Below are 15289 nucleotides of genomic sequence, written 5' to 3' on the forward strand. Positions count from 1 at the left end.
TGACCTTAAAGGGTCCTTTCCAGCTCACAAGATTAAATGATTCTATGATTCTGTAAGAGGAAACAGCACCTGAGTGTGTTCCAACCTCTTTCCTCCATTCCATAAAACCATGAGTGTTACTTTGCAGCTCACGTAGACTTGATGATTTGTTCTTAGTAATGGGCTGAACCTAACTCCTTTACACCAACATTCCTGAACCATGAATTTCTTGTCCCAGAAGGCATTCAGTGTTGCTTGCAATTAACACAACTGATTGCTCAAAGCCAGCACCTGATGTGGCATGTAGCCAGCGGTAACATAATTGGCTCTTTAAACGGGCAAACATCCACTTCAGAGTGGAATTTGTGATGAAGGAATTCATAGTTCAAAGTAAGTCAGGTATTTGAATACCTGGTCTATACATTAAAACCTCAACTAGCATTAGACACATCTGAATTATGTTGCAGACTCAAAGCCTCCCTTTCTCTCCGTCTCCACAACTTCCCCTTCTCTTTGTTCATGAAACTGTGTAAATTCCAGTCTGAATGCTTGTAAGGTTAAGTAATTGCTTTTGTTCTTTGGGTTATTTAATTACAAATCTCAGTAGATGACAGGTCCTCTGCACTAAAGGAAGACATCACATTTGCACAGTTACTGTATCCCAGCACAAATGTGTGTGGCAAATCAGTGACTGCAGATTTATTCATGCCCTCTGGGACCTGCACTGCCTTTTCAGCTTAGCATGCAATATGATTTAAATTACAGCTTGTGCAGAGCTGTGCCTTGGGATTACACTCCATGTTTCCAACTGTTTATAGTTCAGTGAGCTTTAACCTCTGTGATTCTGAAAATTAAATAATGTCATGGCTGATATCAAACTGATGGCTGGTATTAGATTCCTAAGTACTGTCTTGTATTAAAATACTATTTTTACAGCAAAGTGGAAACATCAATGTATTTTAAAATGATAATACATTCAGATAATTCAAGAACACAATTCAAAAGTCACACTAGCAAGGAGCAGCAAGGCTAATATTAAGCTCAATTCTCAAGGATGTATTCTTCTACTGTATTTAGCATTTATGGCTACTGTCTGTACTAGAGTAGGACATGGCCTAATACTTTTGTGATCAGACAGACACAGCATGCAAGATTGAGAAATGTAGCTGAAGGATCTATTGTAATTAAATTCAGATTTGTTAATTCATTGCAGACTAATTATTTATTAAATACCACCCTGGATCAAATTTTACATCTAGAAGACCCTTCTGTGCTGTAACTGTAAGACTTTTAGATATTTTTATAACCTGTCAATAGAAGAGCAGCAAAAACACCTGGTTACAAAACTGTATATTTCAGTTTGGCAGATCATTCCCAGCAGATCAGTTTTCATCTTTTTTCAGTATTTTAATTGATACAACAGCTTTTAGCAATTTTTCTTTGCTTAGCCCTGCAAACCCAGTGTGTCCAGGACAGATTCCATTCCAGTTCTGCTTAAACCACTTCACTGGGTTCCTCTCCGGGTTCTACCAGGCAACACCTGTGAAACAAAAGGGTGGAACAGATGTCACCATCAGCATAATTTAGCCCTTACAGCCTTATTCATGACAGTGTAAAGAAGAGAGAACAGGAGGGGAGAAGGACAAATGGGAGAGACAAATGGAATACTGTTTTTTCACCTGTAAAGGTAGCATGTTTGAGCAAATAAATAAAATAAAGCAGACCCAAATTCCTCATTCACAGAACGAATGATGGACAAATCAGAAAGAAAAGACTTGACAAATGGATTCTCATTTGATGTCTAATTTTTTTTTTTGTCAGAGCAGTAGATCATGAATAGACTATTTTACAGCAATGCTAAATTGGATTTTTTTCATAGTCAGCTGTAGAGCATCGTATATTACTTAGCTCAGGCTTCAGCATCTAGCTTTTAGGTTTCAAAGTGGTGTCAAATGTACCCCATCCCTTGGCTCATTTATAGGATTACATGGGTGTATATCAATACACACTTTCTGGGTAGATGTCTATCAGATTTCATTCTCTAATAAGCATGTAAGTTATGTCATTTTGCATGCTATGCAACAAAAAAGAAAGAAGAAAAAAAGTTGAGTTCTAAAAACCAATCTGCCAGCTAATAACTAACACTCAGAAAAAGTGAATGTGTTAGTAAACAAAAAAAAGGACTGTGTTATTGAAATGTGATAGCACAGTGGTTAAGAATCTTAAAAGCAACACTGTTCTCTGAAAGTTTCACTATCCAAAAGCCTGTCTGAGACTAAGCCACCAAAAATAGACTCTTTTTGAACACTTTTTGTCTCAGTACTAAAAGCTTTATTGATATAAGCTGAATACTTCATGTGTTAGAAAGATGAGATTTCCTGCATTATCAAGTTTTGACATTGTTATTCTCTAAAACTTTGGAACTACTGTTTCCTTTATAGTATCAAGCAAAATTTGATGTTCCTGGGCTATTAAGAGCTTCCACAAGCAAACTAAGTAAACAATGAAAAAAATAGTTCACCTTCTGACTTACATTTTAAAGAAATAGGTTGCCCCATATTTTCATTAGTTTCCTGGATTATGGAAAAAATATTTTTAACATTGTATGTATACATTTCCTTTCCTGATGGTACATAAAAATTTCTGTTCAGATAAATGCAGCAAGATTTGCAGAAAGGTTTTATTAGATAAATTAGATAAAGAAGAAACCAGACAAATTTTGAGGGACCAAGATCTTTTTTTCAGATTGATGTTCATGAAAATAGAAAAAAAAAGTTATTTAAAAAAACATGTTTCACATTTTGCCCTTATGAAATATTTGAAAGCATTCAGTTGCAATATGTTATCTGTAAACATAGCCATATATCTGAAAATTGGTGTTTATTATTTTATTGCTTTTTCAGTAAAATTCAAGTTGTCTGGTAAATATTTAGTGTTCCATTGATGGCAATGAGATTAAACTAGGCCCTCTGCAGACTTTAAGTATTTGTGCAGTGGGAAGCGCTCATGCACGGAAACATTGTAGCTACAATTCAAACTTCTTAAACCCTGGAACTTGAAAGAAAAGTAGGCAGAAAACACTGGGTGTTAAATTTATGAGGGATTTTTCCTGGAGATAACATGAGTTACCAATAAGAAAAATAAAACAAAACATTATTTTTAATGCTGGAAGCTGATGGCAAATGTTGCAAGCAGAAGGCAATGGAGAATAAAGACATGAGATGCAGAATTCAAGTTTCATAGAGCCCACAATAGAAAATAATAAGTTTTTAAAGACTGGGAATTTGAACAGGGACAAATGTAATGTTTACAGCAGACAACTGAGTGTCTCTTATTAATTTTATGCATTGAATACAGGATGTACAAAACTGAGGAAAACAGTCAAATAAAATAACAGATTATCATCAATATGTAAGTTATGCTGAAGGAAACAGAGGGAAACTGTCTTTTGTCAAATGCATGAATTCTTGGTTTCTCATTTACTTTCAGTGACTCTTACAATAAGACAGGTGGCTTATACATCTGATAGACAAGCTTCAAAACTCATATGGATCTGTACATGCAAGCATGTATTAAAACCAATGGTTTGTAGTGTCCAGTACAAATGTATAAACATACATATAAAGACCTATGCTTGCATCTTAGAAAAAATTATAAGTTCCAAATACGATGGAAAAAAGGGAAGAAAATATAGGAGACCTTGTTCATAATTACCTGTATTCTTCTCATGTATGGAAGTGATGGCTCAGTATTGTGGTAGTACATCCAGTAGAACTGCCACTATCTGCATTTTACACATGATTACAGGTCTTAAAAGCACAGTGGTAATTCCCACATATGAATAACCAACCAAATGAACAAGCTAGTAAACAAAAATATTTTAGGTTGTTATCTTTAGTTATTGTTGTTTGTTTTTTGTATTTTGTATTTCCTGATATCCGTGATAGTGTTTTACATGCTATGAAAGCTCAGTCACGGCACACAGCTCTCATCGCTCACTCATTCCTTCAACCTCTGTTTACTATTCTTTTGCTTCTCTGAAGGAGCTCATGCTAAAGGCAGAAAAAGCTTCATGAGAGGGAAAGGTGCAAAACCATTTTCCATGAACTAGTGAATCATCTCAAGGCTGTAAAATGGCTTGACATTGCTAATACTCAGTTCTGCTCCACATTTGACATACTTTTGCACTTTAATGGCTTGGGTTTTTTTTTGCCAGACCTCTACTGGTAGAAACCATTACTTAAACATATTCCACAGTTTCCTGTTCATTACTGAGTATCTTTTCCTACATTTCATTCTTTTATTACTATTTAAATACTTTTGCTAAGCTTCCTGCTAATTCTTCTCCCTGCTGTTTATGTATCACAAACATGTGTGCTGTAATTCTTCCCTCACTGTCTGTAAAAATACTGAAATTGTGAGACTGATACAATTTCACACCAAGAAGGTTTTCATTTTTACAAATTACAGTAATTGCATCAAATGTTTCTGAAATGCAGTCAGGAAATTAAAAAAAAAAAAAAAGCAACAAAACAAAACAACAGAGAGAGAGTTTACTTTTATGGAATAAAAGTACAAAAGTATGTACCAGTCAAACAGAATTTGAAGAGAGCAATTTTCTTACAAAGCAGTGCGAGTGCATATCCTTTGCATATCCTTGCTATTTCAAACATCTCCGTGGTTTTAAGCACACATGCACTATCAAACATTTTGTCTTATTTGTTCATTTGTTGTTTTTGTTTGTTGTTTGTTTACTTTGATAATAGATCTAAGTTTCATGTCATTGATAAATTAGTACATTACAACAGTATACATGCCGTTAATTCCTTATGTTGACTGAAGCTAAACTGGAATCACTTATTTTACTCACATGACTACTGAAAAAGGTTGTCATAAGTGATGTTATCACACTGAATACCTCAGATTGTGCTGAGGGGTTTTGCTTCCGCTTACAGACGCCTTGCTGCATTTCACATTGCTATGCTGCACTGACAGATCAATTAAAAACAGTCATTCACCCAGTCCTTCTTCCAGTCTTTGCTGCCATGCCTCATTAATCTTACGGTAAAGGATTTTATGGCAAGTTGCTTTGCACTAGCTGTGAAAGTTAGTTATAACAACAAAATCTTTTTCATAGTTTGACAAAAATGACCTTAGTTCTGTGGTCACATCTAAAGAATTTAACTAAGAAATCAAATTGTAGGAGATTGGAAAGGTAGGAAATGGATACAGGAACGTTCTCTGCTGGATTACTGCCTCAGAACTGGCTCAGGCTGAGGATCATTTCCTGATGACTGATTGTCCCTCACTGTGAGAGGAGATGATGGCAGAGTCCTGTCTAGTTTTTTGAAATGACATCTGGGAAGAGATTGCTTTTATAGTTACAAGATCCCTTTCTCACACTTCAAATTGAACCTGGCAGTACAAATTCTGGATGTTTTCTTCCTATTTCGAAAATAGATTATTTTTGACATAGGGGCCATGTCAACCCATAGGGGTTCAAGATGTAGACAGAAAAATAAAGAAATATATATGTGGATGAATGGTGCTGCTGGCAGCAGAGTAGAGCAGTGCGCAGAACTGACATTTTGAGAGTTTAAGCCCAAGGAGACATACAGAGGCTAAAGACATACTTGTCAAGTTTCTGGTGTTCAGTTTAAGGTTTCATGCTTTGCCAGTTGTGCTGATGATGGCTGTCCAACTTTCCCTTCAGTGAAATGTGGTTGCCTTGTTAATTCCCAGCTATTCCTCACCAGAGTGAACATCCAGAGGAGGGTCACAAAAATGATCGAAGGAATGAAACACCTCCCCTATGACAGTCTGAGAGATCTGGGGTTCTGGGGAGACATGAGAGTGGCCTTTCAAAATCTGAAAGATGGCTATAAAAAAGAGGAGGACAGACTCATTAGTAGGGTCTGCTGTGACAGAACAAGAGAAATAGTTTCAAATGAAAAGAAGGAGATTTACGTTGGATATAATGAAAAAGTTTTTTACATTAAGGGTGGTGAAGCATTGGAACAGGTTGCCCAGAGATGTGGTAGATTACATGTCCTTTGGAGACACTCAAGGTCAAGCTGGATGGAGCTCTGAACATCCTGAACTAGCTGTAGGTGTCCCTATTCATTGCAAGGGAGCTGGACCATATGACCTTTAAGTGTCCTTTCCAACTCAAATGATTCTATGATTCTACAACTTGGCTCCTGCATCATCCTGTGCTAGGAGCTAGGCTGATAATGCAGCAGCATGCTCCCTGAGCCCTCAGAACACTTTCCTGCAACTTCTAATTTCCAAGTTAGGAAGAGAAAGATTTTTGCATCAAGACTTAATCACATATTAATTTTTATTTTTTAAAAATAAAATTAAAAAAAATTATTTAATATTAATTAATAAATATTAATTAATATCTTGCAATATTTAAGAAGGCCTGAGAAAGTAATGAATGCAATGAAACAGGTTTGTTGTCTTCAGTTTGGGACATCTACCTTAAGCTGCTCGGGCATCCACAGTGACTTGTGCTCTACTGGTGAATCCTCAGATTTTACAAAAGACAGAGCCATTGCAATACTCTGACTGCCAAAGTGTGTGACACTCAAATTAGAAAAATCGTTTTTTCTTCATTGTCTTCATGCTCCACTTCGTCCTGTACTGTATCATTTCTTTACATAAAGACTATAGTTATTGTTAATAAGCCAGAGCTCTGAAGATGGTTACACAGTTAAGACACAGGCTTTCTGGTATTTTAATTTCCAAATATCAACATTAAGAAAAGAAAAATGACTGAGAGGGAAGAAACAAGTTTTTAGCTGAAAATCTCATCATTTTTTCTTATTACATCATCTAACTTATTTTTTCAGCAGGGAAGCTAGGAGATGCAGAAAAGTCAAATCAAATTATTTGTACATGAAGACAATATGCTGCAAATCTTTCTGTTCTGTGAAGGACAGTAGTTTTCTCAGTTTCCCAATTATTTTCTGTGGGGAACAAGTACAACAGTTTAAAATTAACGGTGTTGACAGATATATAACACCTCAATACATAGTCAGCAATGGAAAAGAGGTGTTAATTTTGGTTGCTGTTCTGTACAGAGATAATAATCACCTATTTTAAACTAAATAGGGTGGGTAGATCATAACCATTGTTTTGTGAGAAATCTAATTTATGTTGAGAATTAGGCTATAATTTTACTGAACTTTTGCATTCACTTTTCTTCACCATATAATTAACCATTCCATTGAGACCAGAGACAACAACCATTGTTGTCTCTTTAGAACAAAGGCTTCAGAAACTGATTATTGCATCAGAGTTCAATATTTTCTTCTTCCTCCACCATGTATAAGCTAAAATATTAGTTACAGGAAATATTATATGTAGATTTCGGAGTACTAGCACTGGCTGGTGATTTATGCCTTGGCTGGCACTCAAGGCCTCATTTATACAATATGGGGGTGCTAAGTACCCTAAATTAAAACTACACTCTTTTTGAATTCATTTGACACATTAGCAGTGGTGACATTCAGTCAAAGCAGTGAGAAACCGTAAGGACAAGATTCCTGGTGCTGAATTTGCATGAGTAAAAGCATCATGCATATAAATAAATAAATAAATAAATAAATAAATAGATGATACAGGAAGCCTTAGTTCAACCTTCGACTTCTTAGCCCGTACTATAATCCAACTGTGTCATCGTAAGTATTTCCAGTAGGCAATAGTAGTGCTTTTGTTTTGGTTTGTTTTTAAAAAAAGATATGAGGAGTGCATCCAAATCTATTCCAGATAATAGCATCAGCAGTGTTAGAAGACTATAGTTCTTAACTATCCATCTGGCTTGACTCAGACAAAAAAAGTACCACTTGATAAATGTTATGAACGTTTAAAACTTTCTGATGAGAATTTCTATTGCAACACCAATGAGTAACTGTAGTGTTTCTTACCCTGTAGAAGATGATAATCTCACTCATGGATAATTGAAGTGCCACATCCACCTGCCCATGGCGTTGGGAATAGTGTATTTAAATCACATCTGCTCTGTGGTCTCTCCCTGCTTCTATCTTCTGTGTCAGTGTCTGAATGCAAGTTACCACAAAGCCCTACTATTAGCTCCATAGCAGCCTGAAGTTACCTGTTGTGCAGAGAGCATTCCCACTTTGAGGATGTGGTCTGATGCCAGCACTATTGTTGAGGAGCTTTGTTCTAAACTGTGAATCTAGAAGATCTCAGCTGTGTTTGCCTGACTCGTTGCTTACAAGAGATATGTGAAAGTAGAAGAATTAAAATGAGCAGACTTTGGAAGAAGAGCTTTGGTTGCTTTAGTGTTTTGTATGCTACAGTTGAGTGACTAAAACCTCAAAGCAATTTAGTTCTCTTATCAACATATATCAAAAGCTTTGTCCTCTGGTGAACTTACTCATGGCTCTGTTAAGCACATCTGTGACTGATGCTATAAGTCCTATAAGTCCTCCTCTCTGTGGGTAGTGGAGCTTGCTATGATTTCAAGATCACATTTTCTGAGGACAGTGTTTGCTTCTCTGACTTTGCTGGGTCTCAGTGGAGAGGCACTGTAACTATTTATGAAGTCCTCAGTAAATGTCTATTTCTTTTTTTTTCTTTTTTTTTTCCTTTTTTTTTTTTTTTTTTTTTTTTTGTTAAATTTTTAATTTCAGACTCCCTAGCACTGTTTTTCTCCTCCAGGTCTTAGTCACTCTCCAGTAATTTTCATTAAATTATAGCAATTTCAATTTTACTGAGCATAAAATTTCCCTAGTTTCTTGCTGTGAGCTGGTAAATTAGTCATTTTGACCATAACTATACAATAATAGGGGCATCCAGTTCAAAATCTTTACAAAACATTTCCTGAGAGAGCTGACCTTTTGTTCCTGCCAAATGATGAAGAGATGACCTGAGCTTCTGTTCCCTCAGCTGGCTCAATCTTGACAGTTAAAAGCAATTTCTATGCCTTCCAGTCTATATATCTTCATTAAAATGCTAATACAGTTCTATTATCAATCCAATTTCTGATTTTTGTTGTTTCTTCCTATTGCTGTGTATGTGTCTGCATTATTGTTGCTGCTGAAGAATAACATTTATAAAAGAACAGATGCAATTCAATTTTCCTTAGCTTTTTCTGAACCCAAAGTGCTGAAACAAGCAAAACACATTTTCATTACTTAACTAAGCAAACAATGGCTTATAAATCATAGAGGCAGCTGGACCAAGGTGTCGTTTTCATAAAGAGCCAGATTTTTCATGAAGGACAGTTTAATGGGCTGCTGCCAATGAAATGTCTGCAGAACTGGTAATTGCAGAAGGGCACAGAAAAAGTGGCGCTAGGAAGGTGTCATGTGGGAGCTGAGAAATAGCTCCACAATCAGGACATTTAGTTAAAGGAGGCTGAGAAAGGTGTGTACTTTAATAATCTGCTTCTTGATGCTGATTACTTTAAATCAAAATACGAGTTTTTATTTTTAGCTTGTTCACATTGGCTACAAGATCAGAGAAGTGCTTTTAGGTGCAATTTTATTTTGATCATGTTTATGCCATGGCTTTGTTTCTCCTTTGATCATGCTTAAACATGTTTCAGACATGTTTGTTTGATGTATGCTATTTTTTAAAGCACTCTTCCACATTATATGGTTGTGTGTTTTTTAAAGCAATGAGTCACTGGAAATTATTTGCTGTCAAATTATTTCTTAAGTCCATTTTAACAAAACATGCTTTCTGGACTTCTAGCTAGTAGGACAATCATTTTAAGCAAGAGCATGTTGAAATGTTGTGATGGCTTTTCCGAGTGTTCCACTGATTTGAGGCAGTTTTAGAATCTCAAAATATCTTATAGTTCATGAACAGAAATTTGAAGTCATCCTATTTATCCACAACACCTACAGTGCACTGAGTTTGCAGTTGTCATTGGTGGTTTTGGATCAAAGATCCCACTTTCTATTCCGTAAAACTTGCTTGAAGTTTATTCCAGTACTTCTTAGGTAGCTATGTTGAATGTATGAAATAGGTCAGCCCTGACAGGACCATTTTAAGATTCCCATGGGAAGCTCCTGATACTGAACTTGTTTAATTTTGCAATGTAAGGACACGCAGTCTCAATATTTGAACATATACCCTCATGGATAACATTCTTTCTTCTGCTGCATGGTTGAGCAATTAGGAGAGTCAAGCATAAGTCTCTCATCTGTGGACATCTCCCTTCCCTTCATTAAAGAAGAGAAATTCAAAAGCACTACACAGTCCATGGAGAGTACTATGTTGCGTGACTGCCAGCCATCTGGCTGATTGATTCATCGTGGCCCTAAACAGTTGTAAGCATAGTCTGAAGACCCAGAGTTAAATGCCAGTGTGCATCAAGCCTCAGGCAGATCAAGCAGATCCTCAGCCAGTGAAACAGTAGAGAGCATGCTACAGATCGCTAGCTTACACCACCCCACATATCAGCTGAAGACCCTACTAAATCCCCTCTGAAAACATACACACACACAATCATGGCATTTCTTATATGATCATTATATTCATTCTGAACAGAAATTAATCTGTGTTTATATGTGTCAGAACACCTATAGCCTGTTCTCCCTTTATTTGGTTCCTTACATAGGCACAAGATGTAATATGAAAGAGGGGGGAAAAAAAGAACAAACAAACAAAAAAAACTAAGTAACAAGAACGAAGTTTGTATTACATGACGAACCATTCTTTAATTGACCAAAACATATTGACTTATCTGGATAGAAATGCAGCTTGAGGTTTGCACAGTAAGAAACACAAGAAACACAGAAAATATTCCATGATGTACTATAGATATGTTCGAATATGTGGCTGTATGAGCATTCTATTTTCAAAAGATGTAGTTAGGATTACTAATCACTAACTGAAAATCAGAATTCCTCCCAGATGACCATTGCTAAGCAGTATGTACAAAGCATATTCACACATGCTCTGAATACAACTTTAATTACATCTGCCTTCTTCACAGCCCCTCTCTTCTGCTGCCACTCTGCTAGATGCATATTTTCAATCTCTCAGTATTTTTTTTTATAATTCTCGTATTTCTGTAACACTAGGCTTTCTTACTGTTCTAGTTTCATTTGCAAAATTATGAGACGGAAAGAAAATAATAATAATATGCTAACCTAGGGCAAGTTTGTATAACCCTTACTATATCAGCAATAGTATTGACTCAAATGGGACTCCCCATGGGCTCATCGCAAAGCAGTATAAAGTTAGAATTTTGATGCCTGATAACATAGTGATTTATGTTAGAATTTGATATCTTGTGATTTACAAAACCCATTGTGCTGGAGACAAATCATTCAAACATTTGGGGAATGCATTTAGATTTTGTTTGAATGTATTTTCTTACCTCTTTCACTAAGACCTTAAGATTGTAAAAGTAACCATGTGCATTCGGATCAGAAGTTCTTCATATTCAGTAGACCAGACCAATGTCTGGCCGTCTTTTTTCTTTGATGAATCCTTCCGCAGGCTGCCAGAGATTTTCAGAATGTAGATGCACATTTCTTGTGATAGATCACATGGAAAATAATCATGATATTAACCACGTTACAATGTTAATTAATCTTAAGCCTTTTATCAGCATAAACTGAAAACCACTAAGTAAGGTAAAAATAAAGGAAATTTAGTATCTTGAGTTCTTCTTTGTGGGATGCATAGTTTAAGCTGATTACAGACTTTTGTTGCTTTTATTTGTCCAAAAATATTTATTTTAAGAGAAAACAGGTAATAGATTATAGGGAATAGCAGTTCCACAGAGGTCTGGTCTGTGGCCTCTGTTGTTCAACGTGTTCATAAATAACCTGAAAAAGAAGTTGAACAGCAAGATGAGAAAGTTTTCACACGATACTAAGTTATTCAGCACAGTGAGACAAAGGAAGTCTGTGATGAATTACAAAAGGATCTTATGCAACTGGGTAGCTAAGCAATCACATGACAAATTAAATTATTCTTGATGAATGATGTGGTGAAAAACCATGAGGAAAACTATGAGGAAAACAGACCTATTTTCACATTTAAAATGATCACCTGTGAACTGAGCATTACCATAGAACAGTGAAATTCTAGAGTTAGGCACATATTGTTCGATGAAAATTTCAACTTACTGCTTAGAAGCAGTCAATTCCATGTTGAATTTTAGGAATTAATAAAAACAAATCATAGAATCATAGAATGGCTTGAGTTGGAAGAGACCTCAAAGATTATCTAGTTCCAAACCTCTGCTATGGACAGCACTGCCAGCCACCTGGACCAGATAGTTCAGGAACCGATCCAGTCTGGTCTTGAGCACCTCCAGGGATGGGGCAAATTCCCTGGGCGTAACAGGGAATTTAACAAAGAGCGCTGTTAAAGCTATCTGTAGGAATTCAACTGATTCTCATCTTGAACTTTCAAGATATTTCCAGTGTAGTAATTATACAAAATATAAAAGAAAAAGTATGACCCAATTGTATAATAGACACAGCTAAACACATGCATGTATATATATAAATATATAAAATATGTTGCTTACAAACACTGCCATCCTTATTAAGGCATGAGGTTCATTGGACCGAGTGCAAACTGGCAAAACAAAATAAAGTTCATTATTTTCATGATTATATGGCAATAAACATACACTGAAAAGATGTTAATGCACGACGCTAAAATAGCTTATAATTTCACAGAGAAACAGGGTTCTTTGAGTAGTTAAATATAGTTCATACTTAATTATCCCAGCATGATGTAAAATGACTATAAAACAGATTGGTAAATCTGTTGGATGTTGGTTATGCCTTCTTTTTTCCAAATATAGTGAAAGATACCAGCTGAAGTATCTCTGTAAAATACAGTGATGAACCAGATTCACCACTGGTATGAATTTTCTTTTATGACTTCCATAAACTTTTCTCCCAAAACTGCTGACTTTTTTCTTTTTAAATAGCTAATCAGTGTGTGCATCTTATGTATGTTCATTTGTTGATATATTTTTATCCCAGTTTTTGAACATTAAGATATTAATACTTTTTTTTTTTATATATAAGTTAGGAACATCACACTGTCTCATTATTGTTTTCTTTGGTTATTGATAAAAAATCAAAACATTCAAATAAACAAAAAAAAAAAATCAAGAATATATACATAAAATTAGGAATCACAGAATCACAGAATCGCCCGGGTTGGAAGGGACCCCAAGGATCATGTAGTTCCAACCCCCCTGCCTAGCAGGGCCACCAAACATACACATTCAGATCAGGTTGCCCAGGACCCCGTCCAACCTGGCCTTAAACACGTCCAAGGACGGGGCATCCACAACCTCCCTGGGCAGCCCGTTCCAGGGCCTAACCACTCTCCTAGTAAAGAACTTCCCCCTAACATCCAACCTAAATCTTCCCTCCTTCAACTTAAAACCATTTCCCCTAGTCCTGCTGTTGTCAGCCCTTTTGAAGAGTTTACTCCCCTCCTGGGTGTAGGTTCCCTTCAGGTATTGATAGGCTGCAATGAGGTCACCCCGCGGCCTTCTCTTCTCCAGGCTGAACAAGCCCAACTCCCTCAGCCTGTCCTGATAGGGGAGGTGCTCCAGCCCCCTGATCATCTTAGTCGCCCTCCTCTGGACCCTTTCCAAAATCTCAATGTCTTTCTTGTACTGAGGGCTCCACACCTGGACACAGTACTCCAGGTGGGGCCTCACAAGAGCCGAGTAGAGAGGGACAATCACCTCCCTGTCCCTGCTGACCACCCCTCTCCTGATGGAGCCCAGGATCCCATTTGCCTTTCGAGCTGCCAGAGCGCACTGCTGGCTCATATTCAGTCTCTCGTCCATCAGGACCCCCAGGTCCTTCTCTGCCGAGCTGCTCTCAAGGACCACTCCTCCCAGCCTGTACAGGTGCCTGGGGTTCTTCCGGCCCAAATGCAAAACCTTGCACTTTGCCGTGTTGAACCTCATCAGGTTCACCCGAGCCCAGCCCTCCAGCCTGTCGAGGTCCCTCTGAATGGCATCCCTTCCTTCCACCATATCAACCGCACCACTCAGCTTGGTGTCGTCAGCAAACTTGCTGAGGGTGCACTCAATTCCCTCGTTGATGTCATTAATAAAGATGTTAAAGAGCACCGGTCCCAAGACAGACCCTTGGGGGACACCACTTGTTACCGGCCTCCACCTGGACATAGAGCCATTGACCACCACCCTCTGTCTGCGGCCTTTCAACCAATTGCTTATCCATCGGGTCGTCCACCCATCGAATCCACTTCCCTCCAATTTGGAGATGAGGATGTGGTGGGGGACCATGTCAAAGGCCTTGCTCAGGTCCAGGTAAATGACATCGGTCGCCTTCCCTTCAACCACCAATGCCGTCACTCCATCATAGAAGGCCACAAGATTAGTTAGGCATGACCTTCCTTTGGTGAAGCCGTGCTGGCTGTCTCGGATCACATGCTCATTCTTTATGTGATCGAGCATGTTGTCCAGGAGGATCTGTTCCATGATCTTCCCAGGCACGGAGGTGAGACTCACCGGCCTGTAGTTCCCCGGGTCCTCCCTGCTCCCCTTCTTGTATATGGGAGTGACGTGACCCTTCCTCCAGTCGTCCGGGACCTCACCTGACAGCCACGACTTCTCAAATATGATGGAGAGCGGCTCGGCAACCACCTCAGCCAGCTCCTTCAGGACCCTGGGATGCACGCCATCCGGCCCCGTAGACTTGTATTCATTCAGTCTAAGGAGGCACTCTCGGACTTGCTCTGCCCTTACAGTGGGGAGGGATTTACCTCCTTGGTCCCCACATAGAGGTTTGGGGATGCAGGGTTCAGGGACGTGAAAAAGACTAGAATCCTGGCCACCAGTGAAGACCGAGGTGAAGAACTCATTCAGCACCTCAGCTTTCTCTTCATCTGTTGAAGCCAGTTCTCCTTTTAAATTTACCAATGTAGGTACGCCCGTTTTGGCCTGTCTCTTCTGGCCAATGTACCTGTAGAATGTTTTCTTATTGTTTTTCACGTCCCTTGCCAAGTTCAGTTCTGCCTGCGCCTTGGCTTCCCTGATCCCACGTCTGCAAGTCCGGACGGCATTCCTGTACTCTTCCCAGGTGACACAGCCTTGTTTCCAGAGCTTGTACACCCCTTTCTTCGCCCTCAGTTCTCTCAGCAGGTCCTTGCTGAGCCATGCCGGTTTCCTACCTCGCCTGCCCACTTTCTTATTCAGAGGAATTCATAGAGGAAGCCATATTATACCACAGTTTTTAAGGAGATTCCACAAATGTTTAGTTACTCTAATGATAAGGTTAAGATCTGCTCATTAAATGTCTGTAGCAAACTTTTC

The 15289-nt window shown here is 38.1% G+C and overlaps 1 protein-coding gene across 1 annotated transcript in view; it reads left to right on the forward strand.

Moving 5' to 3' along the window:
• Positions 1-15289, forward strand: part of SEMA3A (semaphorin 3A) — a 170990-nt gene that overhangs the window by 119115 nt on the left and 36586 nt on the right. The gene's annotated exons all lie outside the window — the stretch shown is intronic.

The sequence above is a fragment of the Lagopus muta genome, chromosome 1 (genome assembly GCF_023343835.1).
Source record: "Lagopus muta isolate bLagMut1 chromosome 1, bLagMut1 primary, whole genome shotgun sequence".
Classification (NCBI taxonomy): Eukaryota; Metazoa; Chordata; class Aves; order Galliformes; family Phasianidae; genus Lagopus; species Lagopus muta.